Below are 15,217 nucleotides of genomic sequence, written 5' to 3' on the forward strand. Positions count from 1 at the left end.
AATGGGTATGCCAAATAAGTGCTTCAAATTGGAACCATAATCATGTATGTTACTACTATGAAGGATTATTGGGTGGATTGTAAAGATGAGTTGGAGAGTCGAAACTAGGCTTTTCCTAGATTGCCAATGGATCAAATAAAGACATATGGCATTAACTTGGATGTGGAAGGGATAGAAGATGATGTGTAAAATATGTATAGTAATACATATTTGACCAAATTGAGAAATAATCCAATCAGTTGTGAGCCATATGTTGATATGGAAGAAGACATGATGTTATGATGGCCTAGATCATGAAGAGAACCAAAAAATTGGTTTATTGGAAGGCAAAAAAGGGCCAGAGTAAGAGCAAGGCTACTCAAGCATCACTAGCCACTACTGCTTCCACTTCTTCTTAGAGTGCCACACCTAGTATTACAACCACAATTGCTCAAGGACTAGCTCAATCTGTAGGAGGAGATGATCAACCCCCAAAGAAGAACATTTTAATAACTCCAACTTGTCAGCGTGGTCCTCTACCAATTATTGGAGCCCAAGCTAGCATTGAAGAAAAGAGGATAGAAGAGCTGAAAGATGGTGTTACTACTCTAGCCTCACCTCCCCATGTTACTCCAACTCCATCCCCTCACATTACTCCAACTCCATCTCCTCATCATAGCCTTGGTCCATCTACAAGTGCTTCTCTTTTGAAGCCAATTGGTTCCCCATTTAGATAGTAGAGATTAGGGATGACAAGAGTAGTAGCAGTGAGTCCACTAAATTTGATGAAGCTACAAGGAGAACTCAAGAGGAAGAGAAATCCCTGAGTTCATCTAGGTTTCTTTTTCAAAATCCAAAGAATCCTTTTTCTACAACTACAGTAGCAGTGACTCAGGAGAAGAAGAAAATGTTTAGTATAGAGTCACTCAAGGTTGCTTCTAAAGTGATTAGTACAGAGTCTTTGCTAGAAGACACCTTAGAAAAGAAGAGAAAGAGAAAAGATGAGAGTATCCCTACAAAAGATATTGTGTCTCATGCAGTTTGCTCTAGGTCTACAATAGTGAAAGCTAAGAAGTAGAAGACTTTATCAATACTTGGGAAAGATCGAGAAACAAGACACTTAACAATGGAGATAGCAAAGCCAAACAAAGTAGGGAGAATTGAGGACATGACACCTAATGATTTCACTATGCATTTAATTGATCTTGGAGAGGCTAGACATGATACAAAGGTGGGCCTATGGAGATCATGTAATGAGGTGATAGAAGAACAATTGGAGAGCCTCAAATTGTCAAAAATCAAGATGAAGGCCAAAATTGAAGAATTGAAAAGATTTATGAGCTATTTAGTTGTTCCAATTGCAACCATTACTAGTGTCCCTACTACTGAGAACTCCACAACAGAAGAAGTGCAAGCTTTCATCTCACTACTTCAAAAAGATAGGTATTTTGGTTAGATAGAAAAAGAATGGATTGAGAAACTCAATGTAGATGGAATTTATCTAATCGATAAAATTAAAAATGTTATCCTTTGATTGGAAACTAAGAAAGATAATATCATATCTCATCACAAAACTTTGGTTGCAGAGAAAGAAAGATGTGATGAATGCATTTCCCTCCTAAAAATGATCATCAAAATGAAGGCGAAAGAGGCAATTGAAGCACAAATTTTGAAGAAAGGGACTGAGCCTCTATTTGAATGGCTTCAAAGCATGCAATCTAAGCTAGAGATGATTGAAGAATTTGAAGAGGGACTCAAAGAAATAGGGGAAAAAGTGAGGAAGACCCAAGACAGAGAATTTGAACTCATCCAAGGATTACACACTGACTCACAAACTAGATTATTAGAGTTGCAGACACTTGGTGGATGTATACACGTGGTTGCTGAAGAATTGACAAGTCAGGTAAATGTAGTAAAGGAGCTGGCTCGAGGGTATCTGAAGTGGCTCTTAAGATTCACTAATGTACATGTGCCTAGTCATGAAGAAACGATTCCAATTATAGTTGTTGCTAAGGCATATAGAGTGAAAATTGAAAAGGGAAAGAAGCCTAAGTGATTCTGTTGATGCCCCCTTTTCATTTTCTGTTATAAACTTTGCAAATTTTGTAAATTTTGTAATACAAAAAACTTGCATCTTTCCATTTTTCATCCTCAAAAGATGAACTAATTAAAATTCCTATTGTAATAGTCATCTCTCAAACTCTATATGTATGAAATTGAATGATTAATGAAAGGTCGAGAAAATTTTGGTATAGGATACTTAATGTTGTAGAGTCAATTGAAGAGTACTTTATGTCAATTATTTTTTGTTTCAGTAAGTTGATAGTTCTTAATTAGTTGATTATTTCTCTTAAACTAAGTTATAGTAGGAAGGAAAGGAAGTTTTATTCCTTTTTTTTGAGGTTGTGAATAAACTCAGTAGGATGTGATGTGGAATATTTAGAGAAGGACTCATTAGACCTTTTTTTTCTCTTTTAAATTTCATTTATATCTCTGTTAATAGTTGTTGTAGATTAGCTAAGTGCTGAGTGTATGAATTCATAGGATGTGTGAGTTCTATCATTTGGTTCATAGACTAGAAAGTTCCCCCTACATGGATTAAGTTCTGCTTAGGCTTTATTTGGTTTGCCTCTTCTTCTCTCGGGTTAAGAGCATACCTTGTCTTAGTTTTAGGATCAAAACATAATTCATTGCATATCATTCCATAAGGGAGCTCTACCTACCAATTCAAAGAAAAGCCAATAATCAGAGAATGACTTTTCAACTATTGTAACCAGATATTGTTCACAATTTGGGCACTAAGAGTCATATTCCTAAGAAACAAGAAATGACAAATTTGGTTACCGACAATTATCTTCTTGGATGTTTGAGTTCACTTAACATTATTCTTTTGAGATCTGTTGGAGCTATGGTGGTCACTCTTTAGTGGTCATTTGTTATCACTTTTACTTCATTGTTTTCTATGATGACAAGGTGGTTCATTTATCTCTTTTCTTTGTTGGATGTGGAGAACTTGGGAGAGTTGTGGAGATTGGATGAGAGAGTTGTTTCTTGTAGTGTTTTTGCTATAGGATTTGCATATCTTTGTGGATGGTCCTTGGTACTACATGGTCAAACTTTCTTTGTGTTGTTATTAGTAGACTCAATATGCTTTTGGTGTTTTAGATTCGATATTACCCATGCAATGGGAGTTCTTATATGTGTTTTTTCTTCATTGACTTGTTTGCACATAGAGCTTGAGGTTGCAGCTTATATGTTGGTTATGTTGTTGGCATGAGTATTATGATGTTGGATACCTTTGAGGTATGAGTGATTGGATGGGTTAAACTTTATTTTTGATGCTATTTTCAATCTCATGGGTTTATTAGTTGGATTAGACCAATTAGTTTGGTTGTTGTTCTAGCTGGTGTTATATCTTGTTTTATGTACGATAACTTCTCATTTTTGTTGGGCTAAGAAGTTGATGTTTTTTTATGCTTATGTGTAGCTCATGTTTACAGTGGAGTGGTGTCAGTAGTGTGTAGCCTTTGTTATCACATGGATCTTATGCTTGTATTTTTGGGACACGTGTCTATTTGGAGCATGAGAGCATATGTTATGATTTGTGTTGTTCCATGGATGGTTGTGATGATATAGTTTCATCAATTTTAATCTTGTAAGGTCTTTGTCAAGTGTGAGATTGTTGGGATAAAGTAACTGGGTAAAAGCACAAACCTGTGTCACCTTTTATAAAGAAATGTGATATCAGAATGCGATAGTTCAACATTAATGACAAAAAAAATGGGTATTTGTGTTTAGAATATGAAGATGATATAAACTAATGAAATGTGTAGAATTGGATGAATTTTATGCCCATAATTTTTAAAATATTTTTGAGTAACAATTAATTCATTTTTTTTTAATTTTGAACTCCCTTTTTTAACTATAAAAAATATAGGGTGTAGTTCCCATCAAACAAGTATATGCAAATCATCTATTTTTGTTTTGGTTTGAAAATATCTTATAGATGACATGTATAGCTAGGGAAAAAGTAATAATAATTATTATTATTTTTGATGTATATTTTCTTTGTAATAAGTACTCAAGTTTGACCTTATCAAAATCCAATAGTTTTTGCCTCCCGTCAAAACTTCCCTATCAAATCTATACCTTCTTGAAAAAAAATTACATAATCGTGAAGAGGATTCTCTCCTCTAGAGATAAATATGATTTTTAATTTTTTTTTATATGATTTACTATTTTTTTTCCTTTTTTGAGGGAGCATCTTCTGAAAGTTGAAATATTGACTTATAATATTTTTAGATTATAACATATTATAACTAATCAAGACACTCAAAAATTTATATATTGTTGATATTGAAACAAAGATCCATAAAAGGGTATTTTTAGTTTTTGAAAAAAGTTGAGTTTTGATAGAGAAATGAGATTTGACCAAAACAAGTTTTGGTATCATAAATGGTGACACAGATCTGTGCTTTTACCCAACTCAACCTTACCACAATTTATTTCTTTATTTTCGCTTTCTTGAAAAGTTGCTAAATGAAGTTGGATTCTTCCACAAGAAAAGACTTGGAGTAGAAAACTAGAAATCTTCTATTTTTTGGCAATTTATTCTCTTATTCTTTGTTTTTATGCAAGGGTTGTGCATAAGGAAGTTTCTAAAATAATTTTTATATGCATTGAATGTAGATTCTTTCGAAACTATTTCCTATTGTATGAAAACTCTATAAGTACAAAGCATTGTTGTAGAGAATTATGAGAGATTAGAAGTTATTTGCATAGGGTTATGCTGCTAGATTTTCTCTAGAATGGAGCAAGATGTAAATCTCCATGTGAAGGCTGAAAATGTATTGTAACTTGTTGTTGAATAATAAATTAGCTTGATGGTTTGGAGGGTATGGTTTTTACTTAGAAAGGTTTTCCCAACGTATATCTATGTTCTCTATTATGTCTCATTCATCTAGTTTTATGATTGTAGAATAATAATATGTATATTATACTACTAAAATTTATTTACATTGGTAAATTGCAATCACTTTCCTTAAAGGTTTTAATTGTAGCAAACCAACTATGTCTATTTCCGCTTTAATGGCATAGTAGTATGCACTTGTATTTTCTTATTAGAAGTTGTTCAAGGAACTATTGGATATAGGATGTGCATACTAATCTCAGATGACATTTTGGGGAGGTCTCATTCCCCTTCATATGAGAGCTATATACCACCTCGTATAAATGAAATCATAGTTTCTTGAATAATCATATTTCACATCAACATATGTTTAACACATTGGTTCTTTAATATAAAAAATGCTATTAAGAATGCAAATGATGAACATTTCTTCAAAAGTTCAATTTTTTATTTATATTATAACTAACCCTATACACACAATAAATCTTAGAGCACAATCCTATTTACTTCTAATTCACCCAATAGATATATATGATCTTGCAGTATAGAAGAATCAATATTTTTTAACTTATCATTATATACATTTACATTTTAGTGAAACATGAGTTAAATATCCAATTTAATGTTGTAAAAATATATACATAATTGAAAACGATGATAATGTTAGTAAACAGATTGTCTTCCAAATAAATACATACAAATTGGTACCAAAATGCCCAGATAGGAAGACTAAATATGCACTGACAGTTGGGTCACTTTGCTATTGAAGAGTGTAAGTGTCCTCTGTATTTATCCAGGTATAGTGACCCACATATGATTTACAATGAATCAACTACAATGTGATTGATAATTCTTTTAAGCTAAAAGGAAGAAAGGTTTACAAACATCTATCTGTAAACACGATATAGATGCAGAAAAACTAAGTAACTAAAAGACAATAGAAAATAAATGACACAAAGGCCATTTATCTAGATTTTATAAACAAAGAGAATGAAAACAAAGAATGAACTTTCCATCCTCTTGAGAAAGTGAAGAATCAAAGCTTCAAAAACATTGAAATCAAACGTAGTTAGAAAACAGTGATACTAAAATAAATCTAGAGAAAACTGAAAATTATACAAAGATCATAATCAGTGGAAAGATAATTGCCCTAACTCTATGTTTTGATATGAAATTATCTCTCAAATCTCCCTCCTCTAAAGTGTAAAAGATCACACAGATCTTATTACATCTTTGCATCAGAATCACTACATAGAAGGAATAGAAATTCCCTCCCTTACATTATGCTTAAAATCAAGACTTCCCCCTTTCCCTAGCACAAAGTCTAGAAAAAGAACAAAAACCCCACTAGTCCACAACCCATAGTCTACTTGCTTTCCCCTTGCAAAGAACCCGAACCCGCTATATGCATTTATGATTGCAATAAATAATCGCAAAACTATTGTTATTCAGCTTTGTAACTGAATCTTGAAATGATTTCTCCCTGCTTACCTTTTCGTAAAGAAGAGTTATTATATCTTTACTAATTTATGTTCAAATAAATACTTCTGTGAATATGACTTTGTCTTTCTAAGGTATCCCCAAATGTTATATCCTCAGAATGTGACATCAGGGTATTCCAATAAATTAATGATCTTCTATCAAATATTTCATTGCCTACACCTTGCTACATTTGTTATGGGTAATTGTGTAAAATAATTTGACAAATGTCATTGGTCGATTTAGGGAGGAAGATTGAGAATTGAGCTTCTCCCCTCTTACCCACGACTTTCATGTTGAAGTATTTTGTTGAGCAAGAGTTGAACATTCTGCATTCCAACTAATGAAAGACATTTTTTTTCTCCATCACAACTCCCGAATGCCATTTCAAGAGGACCAATGTCGATTATGAACTTTGACTCTGTCTTCTCAATAATGAGCATGAGGCAAGTCAAAATTTTTGATTATGGTTAAGGCTCAACATTGATACAATCATCAACTATAATTCTTATTGATATCTCTATGATCATATCTAAATCTATGGGTTTCATTTAGCCAAAATGTGAACTTGCAAAATTGTAAGGATGAACCTTACAGTTGTCCCATTGGGAGGATGTCCCAGATGGCACCTTTTGTCAATTCTCTCTTCTAAGGCTCGAACGCATGAGGAGGAGACCTTACACTAAAATGAGGGGTATGATTTCAAATATGCTCTGTGATTTATTTATTTGTTGGAATATTAATTGTAGTTGGTCGTTTCTCCCTAGAGCCATATGCCCACCTACCTCCATGATAGCTTGCAAAATGATCAAAAAAATTTATTACTTGGTAGGTGAGTTTTCAAATTTGCAAATGACGGGGAAAACATTTTTGTAGTAGATGACAAAAGGGATGATTTGATTCATTTGACCATATAGAGAGAGAGTAGAAGAAGTTGAAGTTGAAGAGCTCAAAAGTTGTAGAGAAAGTGATCAGCAGATCTAGTTTGTTTTAGGGACAAAGGAAGTTTATTTCATGACTACAGTTGCACTTGCTTCTTTGTGTCATCCTGTAAGCTCGTATTTTGTTGTTTTATTTGACCTGTTGAAGCAGTGATTGCTCCAGGCATTGTAGTATGCAACCATTAGAGATGTTAGTTTAAAGTTTGAATTTTTAGGGTTACTTTCAGCTTTTGTGGTTGAAGTTGAATGCTCCTAAATTTTGTATTAGTTTGAATCAAAGTTGAATAGAAAGCAAGTAGGCATACTTGAATCTATTGCTCTTTCCTTGTTTATTGCCTTTGAAAAGTTTATTTGGAAGCTTCATGTTCTGGCTCTCCAGTTTTTAATGGTGAAAGATATTCATGTTATAAAACTTCACTCGGTAAAGTCTTTTTGAAGTTTTATTTTGTAGTGGCTACCGAGTTCACTCGGTACCTTCTTCTACCGAGCTCCACCCTCATATGGCTACTGAATTTACTCGGCATCCACACTACTAAGATCACTCAATATCTAGTGTCTACATAGTTTCTCTGCCTTTACCAAGCTCACTTAGCATCCTTTGGTGCCGAGTTAATTTTTCTTTCATTTACCGAGATCACTCGGTAAACTCTCCTGCCACTTGGTTTCTTTGGCTACCAAGCAAATGTTGTCACTTGGTAATAGTTGTTGCCAAGAAACTTTTAGGGTTGTTGGTGATTGAAATTTATTATTTCTCACATGGTATCAAAGCTTTGAGGCCCCACATCCATAGTGAGTTAGGGAAAAAAAATTTCTTGGGATATTTATCATGGCAGGAGATGTAGGAAAGATATGGCAGTAGCCACAACCCTTCAATGGACAAAATAATTATGATTTGATGGGTTCAATGATGTGATAGACCCAACTCAGTATGCTACCCTCACAAATGCACATAAGACTCATTTGAAAGAGTCAAGGAGGAAAGATGCAAAGGCATTAAGTTTGATTGAAGCAACAATGATAGAGATGGTATTCTCAAAGATTGCAGCAGCAAATTATGCAAAGAAAGCTTGGGATATCCTTGAGATGAACATCAAGGAGACTGATAAAGTTCATATAGTAAAGCTATAGAATATAAGGAGGGAGTTTGAGAACCTTCAGATGAAGGAAAATGAATCAATTGTAGATTTCAGTTCAAGGACCTCCAATGTGATTAACCAACTGAAGTCAAATGGAGATGACTGTCAAGAGCAGAGGATAGTGGAAAAGATATTAAGGAGTTTATCTCATAAATATGACAATTTGGTCATGACTATAGAAGAGGGAAAAGACCTCACTATTTTGACAATGGATGAATTGATGGGTACTCTTCAAACTCATGAGCATAGGATCAATAGATCTACATCTTCTTCTTCCCAAGAGCAAGCATTCAAGGCTCAATCAAATCCAAGAGGAAGGGGGGGAGGAAGAAATGGCCCAGGCAGAAACTCCAGAGGCAAAGGCCAAGGAAATGGAGGACAAAGAAATGCTGCAGTAGAAAGCTCAAGAAGAAAAGATGGAGCAAGTAGCTCACAAAATACTTCAAGAGGAGGTAAAACAAACTACAACTCAAATAAGAGTAATGCAGAATGCTACTATTGTCATAAATATGGGCATTATGCAAGTGAATGCTGAAAGAAGAAAAATGATTAATCAAGACAAGTAAATGTGGCTAATGTGAACATGGGAAGTGGAAACAATGCCATTGCCTTCATCATGTGTAATGTTGGCGAAGAAGGAAGCCCTGAGGTTTGGTACCTAGATAGTGGATGTAGCAATCACATAAGTGGTAATGAAACCTTATTTTCATTCATTGACAAGAGTTTCAAATATGAGATTAAAATAGGTAATAATGGAACCCTACTAGTAGTGGGCAAAGGATCTATTATGGTCTGCATCAAGAAAGGTGAGAAGAAGGAAATACAAAATGTATATTTTTCCCCTGGTATGAAGCACAATTTGATGAGCATTGGTCAGCTCATTCAAAATGGATACAAAGTGTTGATGGAGAATGGCACGTGTGTCATTCATAAAAATGATGGGAGCAAGAACTTACTTGCAGCAGTTCAAATGACAAAGAATAGAATGTTTCCCTTGAGGATTGAGACATGTTTCTCATCTCAAGTTGGTGTTGCACCTCCCATACAATTAGCTCTAAGGAGTGTGATTGAAGATCCCTCGCTGCTATGGCACCTCAGGTATGGTCATCTTGGCTATGCTGATTTAAATTTTTTATCAAATAAAAGAATGGTAGAAGGTTTTTCACATCTAGGAAATTCATGTGACAAGTGTGAGGCTTGTATTTTGGGTAAGCAACATAGGCTTCCCTTTAATTCTAAAAATTCTAGGAGGGCTAGATATCCATTGCAGTTAGTGCATACTGACCTAGTTGGTCCTATGAGAGTTACTTCCATTGGGAGGAGTACTTATTTCATGACATTTATTGATGATTTTAGTCGTAGGACATGGGTGTATTTCTTAAAGAACAAATCTGAAGCATTGGATAAATTTGTAGAATTTAAAGCCCAGGCTGAAAGAGAATGTGGACATTATATCAAGGTCCTAAGATCAGATAGAGGAGGGGAGTATACCTCAAATTCTTTTGTAAATTTTTGCAGGAAACATGGTATAAAGAAAGAGCTCACAACTAGCTATACACTACAGCAGAATGGAGTGGCTGAAAGAAAGAGCAGGACCATTGTTGAAATGGTAAGGAACATGATGAAAGAAAAAGGTCTTCCAATTGAATTTTGGGGAAAGGCTGTGCTAATAACAGTTTACCTAATTAATAGGTATCCTACAAAGGCAGTCCATGATAGAATTCCAATGGAAGCATGGTCACGAGGAAGATGGACAATTGAACACCTAAGAGTGTTTGGATGTGTTGCATATGCACATGTGCCTAAAGAGAAAAGGCAAAAATTGGATGACAAAGGTGTGAAGTGCATCTTCACAGGGTATAGCTCAGAATCAAGGGCATACAGATTGTATGACCCATTGAAAAACAAGATGATTCTTTCAAGAGATGTGGAGTTTCTTGAAAATCAGTCATGGTATGGACAGACTGATGAATCACTTAGCACCTCAAGTAAAGTGCCAATTATAAGTGAAGAGGATGTTGATGAACAACAAGAAGAAAGAGCAGATAGAAGAAAAGGAAAGCAACCTCAATCATTACCAAGCTCCTCTAGGCATGACCGAGTGTTAGTGTCGAGTAGTAGCAATGAAGATTCTAATCCTACACTCTCCTCCCTATTACTAAGAAAGATCAAGAGTCTTAGGGAGATATACCAAGATGAAAGGTATGAAGATTATGATGAGAGTGTTAATTTTGCATTATTTTCTCATAGTGATCCAATATATTTTGAAGAAGCTATTAAGGAGATAGATGCTAATGAAGAAATGGTGTAAGACCATGGATGAGGAGATAGATGCTATAGAAAGGAATGAGACATGGGAGCTAATTGAATGGCCTCCCAAGAAGCAAGTGATTGGAGTGAAATGGGTCTACAAGACCGAATGCAATGCTGAAGGCAAAATTGATAGGCATAAGGCAAGGTTGGTAGTTAAGGGCTATAAATAGCAGTATGGTAGAGATTATGATGAGACATATGCCCCAGTTACAAGAATGGAAATCGTGTGTGCTATCATAGCAATTGCAACTCAACACAAATGGAAGGTATACCAAATGGATGTGAAGTCTGTCTTCCTAAATGGTGTATTGAAGGAAGAAGTATATGTGGATCAGCCACCTAGTTATGAAGTTGGAGGTGAAGAACACAAAGTATATAGACTGAGGAGAGCTCTTTATGGGCTAAAGTAAGCTCCATAGGCATGGTATAATAGGATTGACTCATATTTGATGAGCAATGGCTTTAACAAAAACAATAGTGAGCATACTCTCTACATCAAGGTGGCAAATGAAAATGTATTGATTGTTGTCTTGTATGTAGATGATTTGATTTTTACTGGTAATGAAAAAGCTCTAATTGGTGAGTTAAAAGAGGTCATGAAAAGTGAATTTGAAATGACAGACCTAGGTCTCTTAAAATACTTTCTAGGTATAGAAGTAAAACAAATGCATGATGACATCTTCATCTCTCAAGAAAAATATGCAAGGTAGATCTTGGAGAGATTTAAAATGCAAAATAGTAAGGCAGCACCCACACCAACAGTAGTAGGTCTGAAGTTGAGCAAGGAAGACTCTAGCAAGAGAGTGGGTCCAACACTATAGAAGAGTATGGTTGGAAGTTTAATATATTTGACTGCAACTTAGCCAGACCTAATGCATGCAATAAGTTTGATTTCCAGATTTATGGAAACACCAAAGGATTCCCATTGGCAAGCAGGAAAGAGGATCCTAAGGTATGTGAAAGGTACCAAGGGATTTGAAATTTTGTATACTATATTTGACTGCAACTTAGCCAGACCTAATGCATGCAGTAAGTTTGATTTCCAGATTTATGGAAACACCAAAGGATTCCCATTGGCAAGCAGGAAAGAGGATCCTAAGGTATGTGAAAGGTACCAAGGGATTTGAAATTTTGTATACTACATCAAATGAATTCAAGTTGGTAGGTTATACTGATAGTGATTGGGCTGAAAGTTTAGATGATAGGAAGAGCACTTCCAGATACATGTTTCATATGGGATCGGGTGCAATTTCATGGGCATCCAAGAAGTAACCTATTGTTGCTCAATCTATAGTAGAGGCTAAATACATAGCTGCAAATGTAGCAACATGTCAAGCAATTTGGCTAAGGAGGATCTTGATAGATTTGAATGAAAGGCAAGAGGATGGAACCACAATTTATTGTGACAACATCTCATCAATTGCATTGTCCAAGAATCCAATCATCCATGGTAGAAGCAAGCATATAAAGTTCAGATATCACTTCATCAGAGTGTTGGTAGAGAATGGGGGTATCAAAATGGGATTTTGTAAGTCTGAGTAGTAGCTAGCAGACATTTTTACCAAGCCATTAGGCATTGGGACTTTTGTATAGCTAAGAGAGTGTCTTGGTGTAGTTGATTTGGATCAGTAGTGATCCTTTTTTGTTTGGCTCAGGATAAAGGAGGAGTGTTGGAATATTAATTGCAGTTGGTCATTTCTCCCTAGAGCCAAATGCCCACCTACCTCCATAACAGCTTGCAGAATGATCAGAAGAATTTATTGCTCAAGGTAGGTGAGTTTTCAAATTTGCAAATGAGGGGGAAAGCTTTTTTGTCATAGATGACAAAAGGGATGATCTAATTCATTCGACCATATAGAGATTGAGCAGAAGAAGTTGAAGTTGAAGAGCTTAGAAGTTGCAGAGAAAGTGATCAGTAGATCTAGTTTGTTGTAGGGACAGAGAAAGTTTATTTCGTGACTGCAGTCGCACGTGCTACTTTGTGTCATCCTATAAGCTCATAGTTTTTTGTTTGATTCGACCTGTTGAAGAAGTGATTACTCTAGGGATTGTAGTATGCAGCCATTAGAGCTATAATTTTAAAGTTTGAAGTTTGAAATTTTGCCAGTTTGAAGTTTTAGGGTTACTTTAGGGTTCTCTGGTTGAAGCCGAATGCTCCCAGATTTTGTATTAGTTTGAATCAAAGTTGAATAGAAAGCAAGCAGGCATACTTGAATCTATTGCTTTTCCTTTTTCATTGCATTTGAAAAGTTTATTTGGAAGCTTCATGTTCTGGCTCTCTAGTTTTTAATGGTGAAAGATATTCACGTTATAAAACTTCACTTAGTAAAGTCTTTTTGAAGTTTTATTTTTTAGTGGCTACCGAGTTCACTCGGTACCTTCTTCTACCGAGCTCCACCCTCTTATGGCTACCGAGTTTACTCGGCATCCACACTACCGAGCTCACTTGGTATCCAGTGTCTACCGAGTTTCTCTTCCTTTACCGAGCTCACTCAGCATCTTTTGCTACCGAGTTGTTTTTTCTTTCATTTACCGAGATCACTTGGTAAACTCTCCTACCACTTGATTTTTTTGGCTACCAAGCAAATACTGTCACTCGGTAATAGTTGTTGTGGAGCAACTTTTAAGGTTGTTGGTGATTGAAATTTATTATTTCTCACATTATTTACCACCAATGAAGAGTAAGATTTCAATGGTGCCATGTGGCCCCATGATCTGGTGTTAGCTATCTTTAGTATTTATATGGCACGAGCATATTGTCAAACAAGTCACAACCGACCTCTTGTTGGGTTTGACATAGTCACCTCCTTGCAGTATTCTTATCAACAATCATGACATACCTTTTCCTTATTTATGACACATACTCTTACTAGCAATGGGGCTCACCATTTGTCTCTATTGAGCATCACATGAAACGTATTTAATTGGTCATGTGGCTCCATTCATAGGTGAAGCCCGACCATGAGTGGATAAAGGGAAGGGAACATTTCACCTTGCATGCATCGGGTCCTGTGTGGGCTGAAAGTTTGAGAGTTTAAACTCATGAGTTGGTATGTCCATCACCATGCTTTTACCATTCTAAATGGCTACACTAAAATAGAGACTGCGGGGATCCTCCAAAATTGTACAGCACTGTTCTCATTCATTATTATATATCAGGCATCATTGACATGATGTGGAGCAATTTTTTTATATAATATTATTCCCTTGCTTGAATACAAATCTTTTAATTCCCACCGATCTTGGAGATGCCTTCCATCATATGCAATAGTTCACTGGTGAATCTCTAGCCACAATCAGATCCGCTAGAATAAATAGCATTATTTCTAATGATGTGTGATTGGTAGAAAGAATCTAGAGCGCAGAACCATTACTTGGAGCAACCTCAAGGATGATGACTCATTGTTTACTTGGTCCAAAGCTGTCATGTGTGTAGCCGAATTTCACACTGGTATGTTATGGTCTTATTTGGTTCTTTTGATTCTTTTACCACAACATAGAGCTCTGAGTGTGACATAGATGAGCTGCCTCATCAATTACTCTTGAGCTGCAATCGTGAGTTTCATATAAGGTTCCACTTTTAATACCTGTGATAGTTGATATTGCACCTATTCAAAGCAAACCCGCTCTATTTCAGAATGACGAATTATTTCTATTCTTCTACAAGGGTTTTTTTTTTTTTAAATCTCAACCTGTTGTAGCATCTGAGGGCTTAAACTATAAAGTTGTATTTTTGAACTTTTCGATTGAATCACTAATCTGAAATAGGGAAGTTTGTAGAATCAAACTCTGAATCACTGCAAACATTCAAAAGAGTGGATCTGTATCTTGGGCTTGAACCATTACTTTTATATTACTTTTATATTTAAAACATTTGAACTTTGAACTTGTGAACTAGCAAATTGAATTTCTGAACTGGCTATGGATCATTGAACCCAAGCCAATCAGTCATACATCTTAACCTCTCAGAATGAACCATTGAACCTGCATGAACAAATCAAACCACTTCAAACTGCTTTGAACTGCTTTGAACCACTTCGAACCATTGTTCAAAGGAGTTCAAGATCATAAATTGATAATTTTAATGACTGAGTCCATAAGGATACCAACAGATAAATACATAGATTTAAATGATGAGAATCTTTATTACAACATATTATTAATACACATTAATATGTATTACAATCTAATCAAATTATTTTCCACTTATTATCATATTCTTGACATTAAATTTCCTATTTCTTAATTAAAATGTCAATATAAAAAAATGGATCTTAATAAATCATATTTATTCATATAACTTCTCCATATGACTATATATCATTCTCCTTTTACATTGTCCATGCTATATTTGAAAAAAGGCTTAAAAGCAACGTTAGCTCATTTATGTTTCTGTCACTGCCTCTGCTTTTTTTAAGAACGTGACATTTATGACGTTTTCATTAGGCCAAACACACACA

Source organism: Cupressus sempervirens, chromosome 9 (assembly GCF_028749045.1).
Source record: "Cupressus sempervirens isolate cs-2001-9-10 chromosome 9, ASM2874904v1, whole genome shotgun sequence".
In the NCBI taxonomy this organism is placed as follows: domain Eukaryota; kingdom Viridiplantae; phylum Streptophyta; class Pinopsida; order Cupressales; family Cupressaceae; genus Cupressus; species Cupressus sempervirens.